The sequence below is a fragment of the Rhinolophus sinicus genome, chromosome 15 (assembly GCF_057876585.1).
Source record: "Rhinolophus sinicus isolate RSI-liver-muscle chromosome 15, RSI-T2T, whole genome shotgun sequence".
NCBI lineage: Eukaryota > Metazoa > Chordata > Mammalia > Chiroptera > Rhinolophidae > Rhinolophus > Rhinolophus sinicus.
The window spans coordinates 13,197,458-13,214,559 of NC_142515.1; the positions used below are offsets into that span (position 1 = coordinate 13,197,458).

At 38.0% G+C, this 17,102-nt stretch overlaps 1 protein-coding gene across 1 annotated transcript in view; it reads left to right on the forward strand.

Annotated features, from left to right (window-relative positions):
- ABLIM1 (actin binding LIM protein 1) overlaps positions 1 to 17,102 on the forward strand; it is a 290,923-nt gene that overhangs the window by 13,308 nt on the left and 260,513 nt on the right. The window lies entirely within an intron of this gene.

The window sequence follows — 17,102 nt, forward strand, 5'->3', positions numbered from 1 at the left end:
ACAAAATTTGCTGGAAATAAAATATTTTCCAATGTGTCTTTTCAAGGTTATGGTTTTGTGTAAGTTATGTGTTCTCGTTAGTTTTTATCTCCTTGAAATAATGCATTATTTAGTTATAGTCTGCTATTATAATTTTGACATTCATTTAATAAGTCCGAAGGTAGGATGTGAACTATATAATAAAATTATCATAAACAATATTAAAAGACAGACAAACCAGGAACCTGTGTATTCTAGCCTAAGCCAACTGCCTAAGCAAAACGAGGATTGTTGATGTTGATGGGAAGCTGGCGCTAAGACAGGGAGGAGCACGATGGGAGCAGACTTGAATGTTTTTTATCTGCCATGTTAAGATGCTCCCGCCTTCTCCTGAGGCCAGGGAGAGACCTTTGAAAGGTTTTAAGCAGCAGAGTGTGGCCAGCATTATTATCTCCGTTTTTAAGGGTTATCAGATTTAGCAAGTAAAACTATAGATGTCCAGTGACATTTGAATTCCAAGTAAACAATGAATAATTGTTCAGTGTTGGCATGTCACGTGACATGTTTGAGACATACTACAAAAATATTGGTTATTAACTGACAGCCATTTCAAGTGAGGGTTCTCTGTTGTATCTGGCAGCCTTACCCTTTTTCTTTAGTACTGATGACATTTTACAAGGGCCATGTGGCTTTTCTTGCCACCTATAGGTGGCAGTCTGATCAAATAATTTCATGGGTGCTGTTTGGTAAATCTAAGTTTAATACTGTATTATTTATCCTCCATTGTTTAATAAGGCTATTTAAAATTTTGTTTAATATTATTTCTTATATAAATGAAGTTTTCACAAGAGAAAGATATATTTTGAAGTGGCTCAAAACTAAATATAATTCAGTCCTCATCTTTCCACAACCCACCATCGAACAGATTCCAACCCACACGTGGTCCAATTCTAGTAAGCTACAGTGCCTTTTATACTTTTAATGATATTTTGAGAATTTTGTGGGTTTTTTTAGGATATTGTAAGTAGGATCTTTTTTCCTTACACTTTCTAACAGACTACTTCTGATGTGTAATATAGCTATTGATTTTTGTATGGTTATTTTTGTTTTAGAATATACTCTACAGTTCAAGTAGTATTACTATACTTGGGTTTTCTAACAGACAGTTAAATTATCTACAAGTAATCTACTTTCCTCTCTTTAAAAAATAGCAATAAGTCTTTTCCTATTTTAAAAAAACTTAATATAATTCTATAATGTAAGTATTAAGAAGAAAAAGAAATAATTATATTGATGCTCTTAGTTATTTCTATTAGTATAAGATTTTGTATTTGCTCAAAACTATTATCATTATGATAGTTTAACGTTACAATCCCCAAATATAGCTATAACCTTATAATTATATTTACACATGGTGATATGTATATTTATATGTATTTACATATATATTTTATATATTTACATATATGTATTTACACATGGTGATTTATTCATGGTGATAGAATTATACTATAAAAATAGAACCTCAAATGTCTATTGCATCTACACTTAGGCACTCCACCCCTCACCCATTCTGCTAAGAATGATTGTTCTTATCAAAAAGGTCTGTCTTCTTACAAAGCCAAAGGCAAAACATCCCCAGGAAATCCAATAAAGTCCCTAAGTAACTTTCTTATTCCATCATTGCAAACTGGTTTCTAGGGAAGAATAATTATAATTTCTTTTAAGTTTCAATGCAAGAGCCTTTAATTTTTTTACAGAAAAGTGACATCCCTCTCTGGTTCCTACCCTTATTCATTATTTGCTGAGCTTTGTATTTACTTAGTACTATACAAAACACAGGACGCAGGCCCTTCCCATATGTAATGTTGTGAAACTACCTAAGAATCAGAATCTATGAAATCATGAGTTTTGAAGGTAGCACCTTTAGGTATTTTAGTTCACAGGTATTTTAATGTGTGTTCATTTATAAGCTGTAAAATGTAATGGAAGCTTATCTGCCAAGTAAACGTTGCACTAGGTGGCACTGTCTGGTCATATGCTGTTGTGTTGAACTTGACTAGCTAACGGTTTCCATATGCTTCGCTGTAGTATTCCAGTATTACTCTGCAAATAGAAAATCTGTTAAGTCTTTTTATAATTATAAGAGTAATTTGTAATTATAAATATTTTCCTCTTGGTCCAGGAAACTCTGAATAAGGCATAAATTTTGTAGTCAGACAATCCAAGGTTCAAATCCTATCCCCACCATTTATTTGATGCCTCTCAGGGCAGAAATCTTAATCTCATTGAGATTTCATTTTAAAAAAAATCTTGACGCCTCCCTCCAGCTACCATGTATTTCTTTTGGAAAGTTATACACTGTCTTTCTTACCTTCATCCTCATCCCACTTCAGTGCGGCTTCTGCCTCCGTAGTCCAGAGATAACTCTTAGTAGGGTCTAAAGACCTGCCTGTGGTCCAATTCAACGCACATTTTCCTGTCTTCATCTCATGCCCGCCTCAGCAGCTGTGTTGTCCCTGAGTCCAATAGCCATGGTGCTTGATAGCTATTTGTGTGCATCTTTCCCCAAACCAAGTTCAGCGAAGGTATGCTGGTAGCTTGAAATTAGCCAAGGTGAGAGTATTTATACCGTGGATATCCACACATGCTACAAATCGGCCTTTTCCCCACCACAGCCATTTGTTAAACATTTACTCGCACACTGTTGCCTATAGGTTACCAATTTTCCCTTCCCCGAACTCTCTTTTTTTCTTGTTTACTCAATACCACTCTCTCCTGGTTTTCCTCCCATCTGAGCTCCTCCATCTTCTCCTTGTCTGGTTCTTTATCCCGCTACTACATGTTAGCACTCCTCAGGAGTCAGTCCTGGAGCCTCACTTCTCCCTTTCCTATACTATAATCGTTTCTAAAGTACTCTCACTAATTTCCGTGTATTTAAATGTTACCATTTTGCTGATCGATTGAGACTTTATCTGCAGCACAGACCTCCCCTCTAAGATCTAAACTCACACATCAAGCCACGTATTTAAACTTACACTGGGTGTCTTGTAGACTGCTCAAACTCATGGCCGCAACAAAGTTCCAGATTTCATTCCACAAACCTTCCTCTTGCTTGTGTTCTTCATCTGCACATTGTCCATTTCAGTAAATGGAACCTCTCTGTACTTGATTATCCCAGCCCAAACCCTAAGGATCGTCCAGGATTCTTCCTCGTCCTTCATCTTCATGACCGATCCAGCAACAAATCCTGTCAATTATACCTTCAAAACATCTTTTGACGCTTACTTTTATTCTCCATTCATATTGCCCTCACATTCTGGGCTACCATCATCTCTCCATTACTCTAACGGCCTCCAAACTGATCTAGGCACTTCCATTCTTTCCATTCTTTCTCCCCTCCAGTCCATCTCCATGTAGCAGCAAAGAAAGGATCGTAAAATGTAAATCAGATCACACCCTTTGCCTGCTTAAAATTCTTAAATGCTCTTTCATTACCTTTAGTTTAAAAATAAAATTTCAGGATTTTGATCTGGTCGCCGCTTATCTGTCCAACTTGAGGTATAGTCATTCAATTTCATTTACATTCTGCTCCGGGCCACAGTGGTTGGGTCTCTTGTCCCTGAACATGTCAATGCTCCCACCCCCCCCATATAGAGCTTTTGTATCTGCACCCCGTGTCCGAGTAATCTTTTCCTTGCTCTTTCTGTGGTGAGCGCCTTCTGTTCCTTGAATTATCAAATCAATTAAAATCTACCTTTTCATTATTCTTTATCTCAGCGCCTTGTTTATTTCCTGGTTAAATGAGTGAATGAATCTGTAAATAAGAATTTACCTTATAGGAGCAGTGAAAGAAGTATTAAATTATAGTTCTTAACATAAGGCCCGGTCCAGAGTATGTGATAAATGGCAACTTTTGGGGGGGAAGGGTAGGGCAACTAAATTAAATTTATTAAATTTAGTTAAATTAAAATTTTTATTTAATTTTTAGCTTTCTAGAATTCCTGAATAAAGACTCGTCCTGAAGGTGGCAGTATTAAAACTCAGGACATTCTCACTTCCTAGTTTCACAAATGGGTAGCCTTAACTTATGCAGAACATCCTAGTATTTATGCTTTGAATTATTAATACTAAGTATGTACTAGTAAGACAGAGCTAGAATTGCTGATAACAATTGAAATCTTTATGGTAACCTAACTAGGATAACAGAGAAAAGCACCAATAAAATTTTTAGGCCATAAATGCCTTTGTTTTTCCCTGAACAAACACATATGGAAAGAGCATATTTGGATTTTGGAAATTTAATAAGTTACACTGTGATGCTAATCTCTGGTTATATGATTATAAATTTTGTCACTTAGTTTGATATCAGAGAGTTCCGCAGTTTTAATCTTATATTTAAAATGCAGCTTGTTTATCATTAGAACACCCAGTGAAAGTGCAAGAATTGAGCTCCATTTATTATTTAAAAAGGGCTCAGAGAGTAACATCAACTTACAATACTGAGTACATTCAAGTAAAACAAAATTTAAAATAACGTAAGTAATATATGTTCATAGCATTGAAAATAACATAAATAACATATATAAAATAACACTAGTATTTGCATCAAATTTGAAAATCATTTAAGGAAAGAAATTTATTCAAATACTTGCTGGTTGTATCTCATGAGAAGTGAGTGGTTCTGATGTCACTAAAAACCACTAGCCACTACTACTGTGACTTTTCTAGAGTTATGAGAAGTGTATACAAGGGACCCTCAGGCAATTGCATACTACTTCTAGCTAAATCTTTAGTCCTCATATGCTCTGGTCTCTTGCCCTCATCTTCCTTAAAGGATTCGAGCAGAATTTTCCCGAACTGCTCACGCTATGCTCTCTTCACCCTGAACCCTGCCCTGTCCAGTGTGACCTTTCAGGGATAAGGGGACACCCGTAGGCTTGGTCTGATCACACAGGTTACAAAATACAGAAAAGAGAGACTCAAGAGGAGAAAGAAAGCTTTGACCCACTGCCACCTTTTTTGGGAAATTCTCATTGTGTGTTCTCAAGGACTTTATCTGTTCTACAACTTATATCAAAACTCCTCCCTGCTGAAGATGAAGTCATGACCAGAGAAGACCTGGGCTTTCCGTCCCGTGTTAGAGTGTGAGTGCTTATATACAGCATTGATTTCCTGGAAACACAGCAGCCTCAACTCTTGCAGTCTGTCAGTGGCAATCAATAAAAGTCACTGTTCACCGGAGAGCAACTTGTGAGTTACCGTTAAAAAAAAATCGATGCAACCTTCAGCTGCAGCGATTTTATTTCTAAGTGTCTTTCCTAGACATACATTTGCAAGTAATCATGAAGAGACACATTCAAGGATATTCAATGTAGCATTGTTTATAACAGTGAAATAAAAAACAACAACATGACTTATCAAGAAAGGAAAAATGGTTAACTAAACTATGACACATCCATACTATGGGATACATCCATACTCTGCAGCAAAGAATAAAATAGACCTATATGGCTTAATATGGAAAGGTCTTTAAGACAAATTGTTAAATGAAAACAGCAATCTGTAGAAAAATATCTCTCTGTATATGTACACATACATACAATTATATATGTATATAAACAAAGAAAAAAGATCTTGAAGGATACCCATCAAACAAATAGCAGTGATTATCTCTGGGGAAGAAAGTTGGACTTGGGCGAAAGTTGGATTAAAGTGGTCATTTGCTTCGTTTCTGAATTTTTTATAATATGGATATATTAATATCTTACTTAGTAGTTAAAATTTAAGAGAAAGGGACAAGGGAGGCAGGAAGGCATGAAGGATAGCACAGTGGTTAATTTCATAGTCCCTGGAACCAGACAACCCATATCCAGGCACTTATTTAACCTCTCTCTGCTTCACTTTACTCCCCTGGAAAATGGGGGAAACAATACTGCCTCCCTCGGAAGGTGATTATAAAGATGAAACAAGTTATGTAAGTGTTAGCTAGTGTTATCATTAAGAAAGAATAAATCATTGGTGATTCCACTTTACTCCAAGAAGAATTACTGCTTTCTTCATGTTTTGGCACTTGTGTGACCTTAGGAAATATACCTTAAAACAATCAATGTCAAACAGCCCTGGAGATGAGGCTTCTAATGGCCCTGCTATTCTAGTGGAACAAGGCAGCATGGAACACTGGAGAGAGTAAAGTCCACCCAATATTAATACCAAACATTGCATGAGGTGCAGGAGACAAAAAGACCAATGAGGGGACGGCCCAGTGGCTCAGGCGGTTGGAGCTCCATGCTCCTAATTCCGAAGGCTGCCAGTTCGATTCCCACATGGGCCAGTGGGCTCTCAACCACAAGGTTGCCAGTTCAATTCCTCGAGTCCCGCAAGGGATGGTGGGCAGCGCCCCTGCAACTAAGATTGAACATGGCACCTTGAGCTGAGCTGCTGCTGAGCTCCCAGATGGCTCAGTTGGTTGGAGCGCGTCCTCTCAACCACAAGGTTGCCGGTTCAACTCCCTTAAGGAATGGTGGGCTGTGCCCCCTGCAACTAGTAACGGCAACTGGACCTGGAGCTGAGCTGCGCCCTCCACAACTAAGATTGAAAGGACAACAACTTGACTTGGAAAAAAGTCCTGGAAGTACACACTGTTCCCCAATAAAGTCCTGTTCCCCTTCCCCAATAAAAAAAATCTTAAAAAAAAAAAAAGACCAATGAGACCAAACTTCCACTCTTAAGGAGCCTATTTTGTGTGAAGGGGGATGTGATACAGGGAAGAATCAAATCCAATCTGTAAACATCATTTCTACACAAGGTGGTGCTCTGACAGTGTTACAGAACAATGATTGGAATTAGAGAAGGAAGGAATGGGTGGGAACAAGGAAAGCTTCCAGTAAAGGGGATGACTCTGAAAACATGAGGAAGAGTTAGTTATAAAAATAAGGAAGGAATCAGCATTCCAGGCAGAGGAAATCATGACTTATTTGAGGGACCTACATGTAATATTGTTGAAACACAGTATGTATTTGTGTGTGTGTGTGTGTGTGTGTGTGTGTGTGTGTGTGTGTCTAGGTGGTGAATGGGAGGAGAAATGGGAAGAATGGTTTGGAGGAAGCAAAGAGTAACACATTAGGAAAGACAGTGACAACCAAAGGTGAATCATTAATGATGTAGCATCAGTATTTGTAGTAAGGGAAGGACCATTGTAATGGGGAGATGACTGAAGACAACCTCGTATCCGGACCGGTTAAGGGGTTCTATTTATGAGGTCTCAACTTTGATGAACAACCTTTCGAAAAACAATACAGGCCAATTTCTGACTTCTGCTTCTAGGTGGCTCATGGCAGGCCAGTGCTTTTGCTATAAAACTAGGAGAGGAAAGCATAAGTTACAAAAGTCATAGTTTAAAAGATATCAAGAAAGCTGTGGGAACAATGAGTACTATATGAACTAAAGTTCCAGAGAGGGAAGACCCTTTCCTAGGTGACAATTTCTGGCCATTCTCTTCTCTGGGGATTTTTGCCAATTCTGGAAGAGGGACCCCTCTAGGGAAAAGAGAAACAAGTGGAATTTTTGGTGGTTGTGTGGGGCTGGCTGGACAGATTGTAAACTAGTAGAGAATCAAATACAAAGGAGCATTTGCTGATTCCTGGGTGAGGCAGGACACTAGGGGACTTGGCTAGAAGCTTCTAACAGGCAGAGTGAAATATCCCAGTTTCATAGTGCTTAGGAGACAAAAATCTTGCTAGAAGGAGAGGCCCTGCCACAAATAGCCAGTTACTCACTCAAGACATTTCCTCAATATTGAAACTGCTTGGAATCCGAGGGCAAAAAGTTTAACTCAAAACCTCTGAAAGGCAGAACTGACTCTGAAGAGATGAAATGACAGAGACACAGCCAGGCTTTCAATGAAAAGCCAGAAGGGCCACACCCGAGAAATAGGTCCAAATAGTAATCTCTGTTTGGGTTGAGGGGATCTGCCTATTTGGTGGAAGATGATATCATCTGTAGCCTTTGGATTCTCTTCCATACAATGTCTGGCATCAATCAGAATTACAAAATGTGGGAAAAGAAAGGAAACTATGGCCAATAATCAAGATAAAAACCAGACAATACAAGCAGAGTCACAGATGGTCACATGTTAGAGTTAAACGACAAAGACTTTAACTCAAACCATGATTAATAAAGTAAATACGGAAAAATAGATGAAGAGCTAGATACATCCAACAGAGAATTAACATCTATAAAAAAAGAATCAAATGCACATTCTGAAAACTAAAAACATGCTATCTGAAATTAACAAACACTTTAGATGAGTTTAACAGAGAAGACACAGCAAAGCCAGTTAGTGAATTTAAGGACAGGTCAACAGAAACTATCCAACTTGAGACAGAGAGAGAAAAAATTAAGGAGAAAAAAAGAACAGAGAATAAGAGACATGTGGAACACAAACAGTCTAAAAACAATCTAACATATTTGTAACGAGAGAGCGAGACAGAGACAGAGAGAGTGAGAGAGAAAGAGAAGAGAGAAAACAGAATGAGCCAGAAGAAATATATGAAGACATTATCCAAAAATTTTTTAAAAGACCACTGAACCCAAGCCGGGTAAAATAAAATAAAATCACACAGGTATATCATTGTTGAAAACTAAAGATAATGATAATAGACAGGAAAAGACATTTTACCTTTAAAGGTCAGCAGTAAGACTGCATTCTTTTCAGCAGAAACTATGGGAAAAGATGATGGAATAAAACCTTTACTGCTGAGAGAAAAAAAAGATGTTATAAAAGATGTCACTAGTAATTTTACCTACACCAGAAATGGATTCGTTGTCCACATTTATGGGATCTTTGAAACACTCTTTAGTATTCTGACTTACTTGGCCTCACACCCTCTCAATATTGTATCATGTGGGGCTTCACAATTATGTGGTGTAAAAATCACCATGCCAGACTATGCAAACTGGAGTTTCATACTCCTTTCAGGTAATATTTACTTTTGTGCTCCACTAGCTTGGCTCTTCAACCAAATCATAGCATCAATGTAATCTTCTCATCAGCACTTGACATTCCTTTGATCCTATTAGCAAGAGCTTCCTGCCCGTATATTAGGAATATTGCTAATATTAGAAATTTCTATTCTAATTTCTGTAGCATATAATGTTGAGTCTTAGTGATTAGGGACATTTTTTAGGCCATTAGAAATATCAGATTTGGAGTTTAGTCACAAGCTATAGACCAGGTCACTTTTTTCATGTCATTTAGGAATTCCCTACAGTCACAGAGTGGAGACAGATAGAACAGTTCAGTCATCCAGGCAGCCATGCCATCACCGGGCTGCAGGTTCCTTTTGGTGTGATTTAACATATCTAAACAATGACTGAGAGGGTTTGCAAAATGTGTCTTCAATACTCCAACAAATGCATCGTAAGTGAAACAGAACAGCGAGAACTTCCTGTGGCTCCTGTGCACTTTGTGGCCTAACTGCGGTGTTTGGAATGGGCGTCCGGTATTTATTGGATGTCTCACCTCTCTCCTGGAACTAAGGAGACCCCAGCCAGCAGCAGACGGTAGTCCCGGACAATTAGAATGAACTGGTTGCCACTCCCCTCCCCTCAACTGTGCCAGTGAACATCCAGATTCCTTCTTTTCAGGCTGCTTGACTACCTTGTGTTTCTTGTTTTTCTGTTTTGTTTTATTTTGTTTTCAAGGCACTGGTTCCTGGATTGGGTGCCTTTGGACAGCTGGCACTTTTTTTCTGACTCCTGCTAGGGGCTAGAATCTGTTCTTATCTCTGCTTTGGTTGCCTTGTGCTGATTTCCTTTCATGATGGAGCCTACATCTGAAATATTTAACATCCCTAAAATCTATATTTCTACATCTGAAATATTTAACATCTCTGCTCTGCTCTACCAAACCCGGCCACTGGCCTTCATTTCTAGAGTAGACACCTTTCAAGTTTCACATTGGGGCCTGCATTTCAACTTGATTACTCATTCCAATGTTTTGACTTTATCTCTCCATTTTCAGTCCAATTTTCCCCCAAATTGCTGCCAACTTCTATGTAACTTTTCCAGCATGCTGCATGACCAACCAGCCTTTAATTCTCTGCTTCCAGCTAACGGTTTCATTATGTTAAGTCCCCTCTATAATAAGTAAAGAATTTACTACTTACTAAAGGATAGAATAGAAATAATTCAGAACATAATTCTTAAGAAGTTACCTGACATCAAATGCAGCAGTACGTTCTACCTCCAAACAGCCATTTTAAGTGTGGGATGACTCAAGCTGGTTAGATGTGGGCAAAGTTAGGAGGCTCAGATGAATTGAACACAGGTTTCGCAATGGAAGTTGTGGACAATTAGATTGGTGTCTTCAAGCATTAGTTGAGAAGCTCCCTAGATGAAAAATGGGATCCTAATTGGATATTAAAGGGTAGGGCCCACAAAACATGCCCATTATTAACCAAGTAAATAATTACCACGTGTTCAATTGTCTATATTAAAAAGTTCTTTCATACACATTGTTGTACTTACAGTTCATAATAACCTTGTGAAGTAGATATTATTTTTATCATGTGCAATTTGAAGCCAGCAAACAATAGTAATTTTATTAATTAAACTTTTTAAAAACAATTTTATTCACATAGCATACAATTCAATGGTTTTTAGTATAATCACAGAGTTCTGTATTTGCCTTAGTCAGCTCAGGCTGCCACAAAAACATACCATAGACTGGGTGGCTTAAACAACAAAAAATATTATTTCACAGTTCACAAGGCTAGAAGTCAAAGATGAAGGTACCAGCACAATGAGCTCTCTTTAGATGGCAATCTTCTTGCTGTGTCCTTACATGTTAAGGGGAGAGGGAGAGGAAGGGAGGAAGAGAGAGAGAGAGAGAGAGAGAGAGAGAGAGAGAGAGAGAGAGAGAGAGAGAGAGAGAGAGAGAGAGAGAGAGAGAGCCCGTCCTCTGGTGTCTCTTCTTATAAGGGCACTAAACACCATCTGAACACCATCACACTGGGGAGTAGGACTTTAACAAATTTTGCTGGGGACATAAAATTCAGTTCAAAGCACCTCATTTCCCAGGTCAAAGGCCTCACAGTGACTAATAAGTGACCTCTGTTCCCATCCAAATTCTCTAGAGAAAGAACTCAATGCCTAGCCTGTGTCCAGGTCCTGACTCCAGTCCAGCAGCTGTTGCCATAGCAGAGACTGCTATGTCATTGAGTTACAGTGTGGTCTAAAGAATTCTCTTGCTTAAGAAAATAATTTATCATATGATACAAGAATTTATCCTTAAGTGATGTATTTTCTAGTTTCGCTTGTTTGTCTTCCTTTAAAATGGTTATTCTCCATTCTATAGGCAATTAGTTATTTACAGATCAGTTCAATCCCTTCAAGGCCTGTTTTAAGCTTTGCTAGGGTGGATGGAGTGTCCATTTTACTCCCTACTAGCATTTTTGGCCTCCCTACTAAGGTGTGGCCCGTATGGGGTCTCCACTGAATGCCTTCAGTTATCATCAATGAATCACCACTGTGCGTGGCCAGAACTCAAATTTATCTCCCAGCCCTGTGTAAACCATACAAATTGTTCAGCTTTCAACATTTTGATCATTTTACCTATACTTGTGGAGTTTCACCATATATATATATATATATATATGTATGTATGTATGTATGTATGTATATATGTATATATGTATATATGTATATAAATATAAAGCCTAGCACCATGTCTCTAGAGGACGTGCAGTCCTGGAACTCTTTCTCTACATCGTTTCTTCTGCTTCACAGCATGGTATATCCAGGAGCTCAGCTGCAGCTCAGCTCAAGGTGCTGTGTTCAATTTTAGTTGCAGGGGGCGCTGCCCCCAATCCCTTGCGGAAGTCGAATCGGCAACCTTGTGGTTGAGAGCTGGTGCTTCAACCAACTGAGCCATCTGGCCACCCGGGAGCTCACCGGCAGCTCATTGACTTCATTCTAGTTGCAGAGGGCACAGCTTGCTGGCCCATGTGGAAATGGAACTGGCAGCCCCATTGCCCAGAGCTCGCCCTCTAACCAACTGAGCCACCCATCCGTCCTGCTTCCCCTTTTTAAAGGATCACTGTTCTGAGCTTCTGATTGTCGAATCCCTAAAAATAGTTGTTTTGTGTATTTTATTCAGAGTTTTAGTTGTTTGGTGTTGGGAAGGTAAGTCCTATCCTTGTTATGTTATAATGGCCAGAAGCAGAATTCCAGTCCACAGCCTCTTTTAAACATCTGCTCTATCTGTAATTAGGTGTCTCTTTCTAATTTTGTTCATTTTTGCCTTATCTTTTTTCCTTAATTAATATCACTAAAGGTTATTCATTTTGTTAATCTTTTCAAAGAAAAGATTATTCTAGTTTGTCATTTTGACTGTATCAATCTTTAGTTAGGTTTATTTACACCTAAACAAAAATTTCCCCTCGTTCTTTCTTCCACCTCTCAGACCTTTTAACAAGGGTCATTTAAATATATTTAGATATGATACAGAGGGTGCCAAAAAATGTATACACATTTTAAGAAAGGAAAAAACTGTATTAAAATTGTAATAATATATACTGATAACAAAAGATGAATACAAGTCATGTGTATACACTTTTTTGGCACCCCCAGTATATACTTATATATAAATAATGTAGAAATTCCTTTAGTGGTAAATGCAATATTTGTTTATCTTAAAATAGCTTTATTTTGCCCTCATTTTTGAAAGATATTTTTCGCTTTTTACACAATTTTAAGTGAATAGTTATAGGTATACCTTGGAGATTTTCCAAACCACTGAGATAAATATCGCAATAAAACAATCCACATGAATTTTTTGGTTTCCCAGTGCATATAAAAGTTATGTTTACACTCTACTGTAGTCTATTAAGTGGGCAATAATAGCATTTTGTCTGAAAAATACAAGGTGCAAACCTTAATTGAAAAATACTTCATTCCTAAAAAATGCTAACTCTCATATGACCCTTCAGTGAGTCGTTATCTTTTTGCTGGTGGAGGGTCTTGGCTCGATGTTGATGAAAATGCAGAATCTGTGAAGAGCAATAAAACGAGGTATGCCTGTAACAGTCTAATCAGGATTCCATTGTCTCTGGCTTTCATCATTTCCTTCAAGAAATCTGTTGTAAGTCTGTTATTTCTTTGTAGGCTATGTCATTTCCCTTTGAAGGCTTTTTAGATCTCTGTCTTGAGTGTTGTTCAATGTCAATTCAATACAATGTGTCTAGGTCTACATTTCTTTTTATTCATCGTGCTTGAGATATGTTGTATTTCCTTTGTCTATGGATTTATGTCTTTTCGTAAAGAAGTCCCCAGTTGTTATTTCTTCAAATGTTGTCTTTCCTCTATGTTTTCTAGGCTCTCTTAGGACTCCTATTATACATTAGACCTTCTCACCCCTCTCTATATATCTCATCCTCTCTTTTGCATTATACATCTCCTAATATTTTGGAGCTATATGCTTAGCAATTTTTAAATATTTATTTTCCATTTCACTACTTCGTTCTTTGGTTCTAACTAATTTTCTGTTTTACCTACCCATTGAATTTAAAAAAAAAATTTTAACAGTTGATATTTTAAATTTCTATTTGGTTCTTTTTGAAACTTACTGGTCATTTTTGATCATCTCTTTCTGGCTCATTTTTGTGATGTGTACCTTTTATTACCTAACTTATTATTTATGTATGTCATCTCTTATTTTATGTTTGTTATCTGGGAATTGCAATATTTGAAGTACTTAGTATCCATATGTTATCTGTGTTGTTTCTGCTGACTCAGAATGACTTGTTTCCTTGTGTATTTGGTAGTCTCTGATTATGACCTCATTTTTGATCACTATCTGTAGAATCCTGGAGGTCTAAATTTAGAATTCTTTCATCAAAATAAAATTGGGGGGGGGGGGCATCAGGGTTGCTACTGACCTGGGATCATTTTACCTCCCTTTAGTGTCTTGAATTAATGAAGAGTCTCAGGTTTAGTTTCTCCACCTATATTGTCTGACTTCCCCAGTAGAATGTAAGTGTTATGAGGACAGGGACCTTATCTAGCTTGTTTGCCAGGTCGTTCTCATTGCCTATTACATGATCAATATTATAAAGGTATTTGCTGAAAATTTATTGAGTAGCTTACTCTGTCTTTTTAAATTTGACATTGTGTAGAAAACAGAATTATTCTCATACTATTCATGAGAAGTTTAGGTTCAGCATGAGAAGTGATGGTGAGTCAGCAGTTGAAAAGCTGTGGGAGTAAGAATCCATATTCAATTATTTTAAAAAATCAATAAAGAGTAGAAAACACTAATGATATATACTGTTTCCTTCCATTGGAAGTCGAAAGGGTATTTTTGGCAAGAGTCATATAGTAACATCTTTTTTAAAACACAGTCTGCAATGTGTTTCTTCCCATTGGTCTATAAAAACTCCTTTTTATAATTTCAACCAAGAAACTATACTTTACTTTCTGATTTCAAAAAAGTTGAACTTAACATTTCTCATAAAATGCCTTGTCCCTTACGTTTGCTTTCACAGTGATTTCTAAAGTATATTCAGTGAGTTTTAGATGAGAAATTTGTTAGGATGTTCAAGCTACTAAACAGAACTTGATTGCTATGTGGTTGGAAGAGTTAGTTTTAGATTTCTAAGATTGTGGGAAGAAATTCTGGGATGACATGAGTGAGAGCCTAAAAAGCATTTCAAAGTACGATAACTCTAAAATATAAGCAAATCATATATATATATATATATATTTAAAAATCTGAACTGATACTGAACCTCAGAAAGACTAAAGTTAAATTCATAGGGAAACCTTTCTTTAGCCAAAGGTGATCTTTGATAATAACTTAGCATTTTCCAACTGCCCAATCAGTCAGATACTGAGTACCATCTGTGTACCTAACAGTATTGTGTAAGGTGTCTTATTTCAGACTTACAGTTACATATGAGTGCGTCTTATAAGCATCTGTGTAGTCTGTTATACGTGTATTAAGGATAAGAGTAAGATCTGTTCATTATTAGGCTTTTGCATTGTGCCTATACTTCTGGTGTGTGGTTACGAGGACCTCAGAACTATTGTGGCAGCTAGAGAAAAGGACTGGATATCAATTGCAAGGATAAAAGTAGAAAGGCACACCATTCTGAGACCTCTCTATCTTAATAATATGATGTCTGGAATCATATACATTCTATAATATACGTACTTCCAGAACAAATTCAATTCAACGAGACTATCTAAGTCTCTCTGATTTTGAGGAGCTTTCAATCAGTTGGGGAGACAGGAAACATTAACTAAGTGTAACAACAAAAACTATTAAATAGCAACACGAAACAGTATGTTAAGTAAAAATAGGTGGTTCTGAAAATATGACACACTATAGAAATTGAAGGAACAAAGAGATCAATGTGGGTTAGGTAGCTGGCAAACTTGTCATGAGGTGGTGGTATGTAAATTAATTTGGGTGGGGAGGAGGGCATTTGAGAAGCACAATGAAAGTGAGGGAGACTGGATACTATGCTATTAGTCTGTCTACAGCAGAGCATCTGCTTAGTGGAGTAGCCAGAGATGATGCTGGAGAGGTAGGAGAACATAGATCGCAGAAGACCTTAAAATCCCCGTAGACCTCAAGTTTCATACGGACATGGACAGTGTCTATTTTGTTCACCACTGTAATGCTAGTACCTATCATAGAGACTGGTACATAGAATATATTCAGTAAAATCCTGTTGAGTGGATAAATTGCAAGGATGAAAATTCTATGCAATGTTGAAGATTTATCTGGAGATTAGTGGGGATTCACTGGAGGTTCTGGAGTATGTCATGTTATAGTGTTTTATAAAAACTGTTCTCAAGGCAATGGGCAGAATAAACTTGACGGAATGGAGGGAGAACAGCTAGACTATTCATGTAATCATCCTTTGGGTGAAAAGGGCTAATAGTGAACTGAGGACAGTGGGGGGAAAGAGTTGTTTTGAGACTGAAGCAACTGGATTGTGATGTTATCTCAATGGATAAATAGTAAGTTAATTTTTGCAGTTGGTAGTTAAATTTGAAAATTTTCGCTCTCATTACTTGTCTTTTTTCCCAGTATTTCCTTCCCCAGAAGATCATTTGATAGGGCTTTTTAAAATGGTGCTCAATTATCCACCAGTTATTTTTGTATAGAGCTATTGTGTCTCCCTATTCTTTGAGGTATTTCTGATTTGTCAGATCTATTATACAATTCCCATCATACAAGTATAGATTTGGGCAGTACCTACACAAAAATAAGTGGAACATCTATTGTGAGCGTGTACAGAGGAATGGACAACAGAGAAGGGAATAGTGTGAATTCCTGACACTGGGAATTCTTCCATCAGTCTGAGATGTTGAAGATACTGCTCCTGTTCTCCCAAAGCTTAGAATCCCGCTTCTTTAGCTTAAAACTTCTGGATCTGGTAGCTTTTGTTATATTGCCTAGTAACATCAAGCTCTAGTTGATAACCCTCCAAGGCAGTCGCAGATTGTTCTTGTATTTTCTCTTTTTGACCCTGATATGCAGAAAAAGTGGATTTGTGTAGGGTGTTCATCCTGCTCTCCAGGGCAGCCCAGCCCTGACACTTCAGAGTTGATACAGTGAATCAAGTGTGTCTACATAGTTTAGCTGAGTATCTGTTGACTTAAGACACTACGTGGGGCATCCCTGCTCTCCAGGACGCACCTAATAGTGGTTGCTAGAAGAAAAGGCCCTCCCCATCCCCCCCGGTTGACTTTGAAGGGGCTCATTGCTTCTAATTTTGCTGTGACCCCGCGTGTGGACAGCCCAAGGCCTTCTTCCCACTAACGGCCAAACCCCTTCAGGCAACAGAGGTTTTTCCCTCCTGTCAAGGGCATCACTTAGGAGAGGGAAAAGAACAGCTCTTTTCTTTCTCTGGGGCCAAAGCTGGAGGCTGGAAAGCCACCAATAATAGCAATAACATTATTATTAGTTATTCTTTTTAATTAATAACACTGGTCGGGGAAGGAGGAGACGCAGACCCTTATTGCACGCCCCGCGGCGCTCAGGGACAAAAGCCCCGCCTGGAGCAGCAACAGAGCGAGTGGAGTGTCCCCGGCGGCTGCTGGACCCGGTG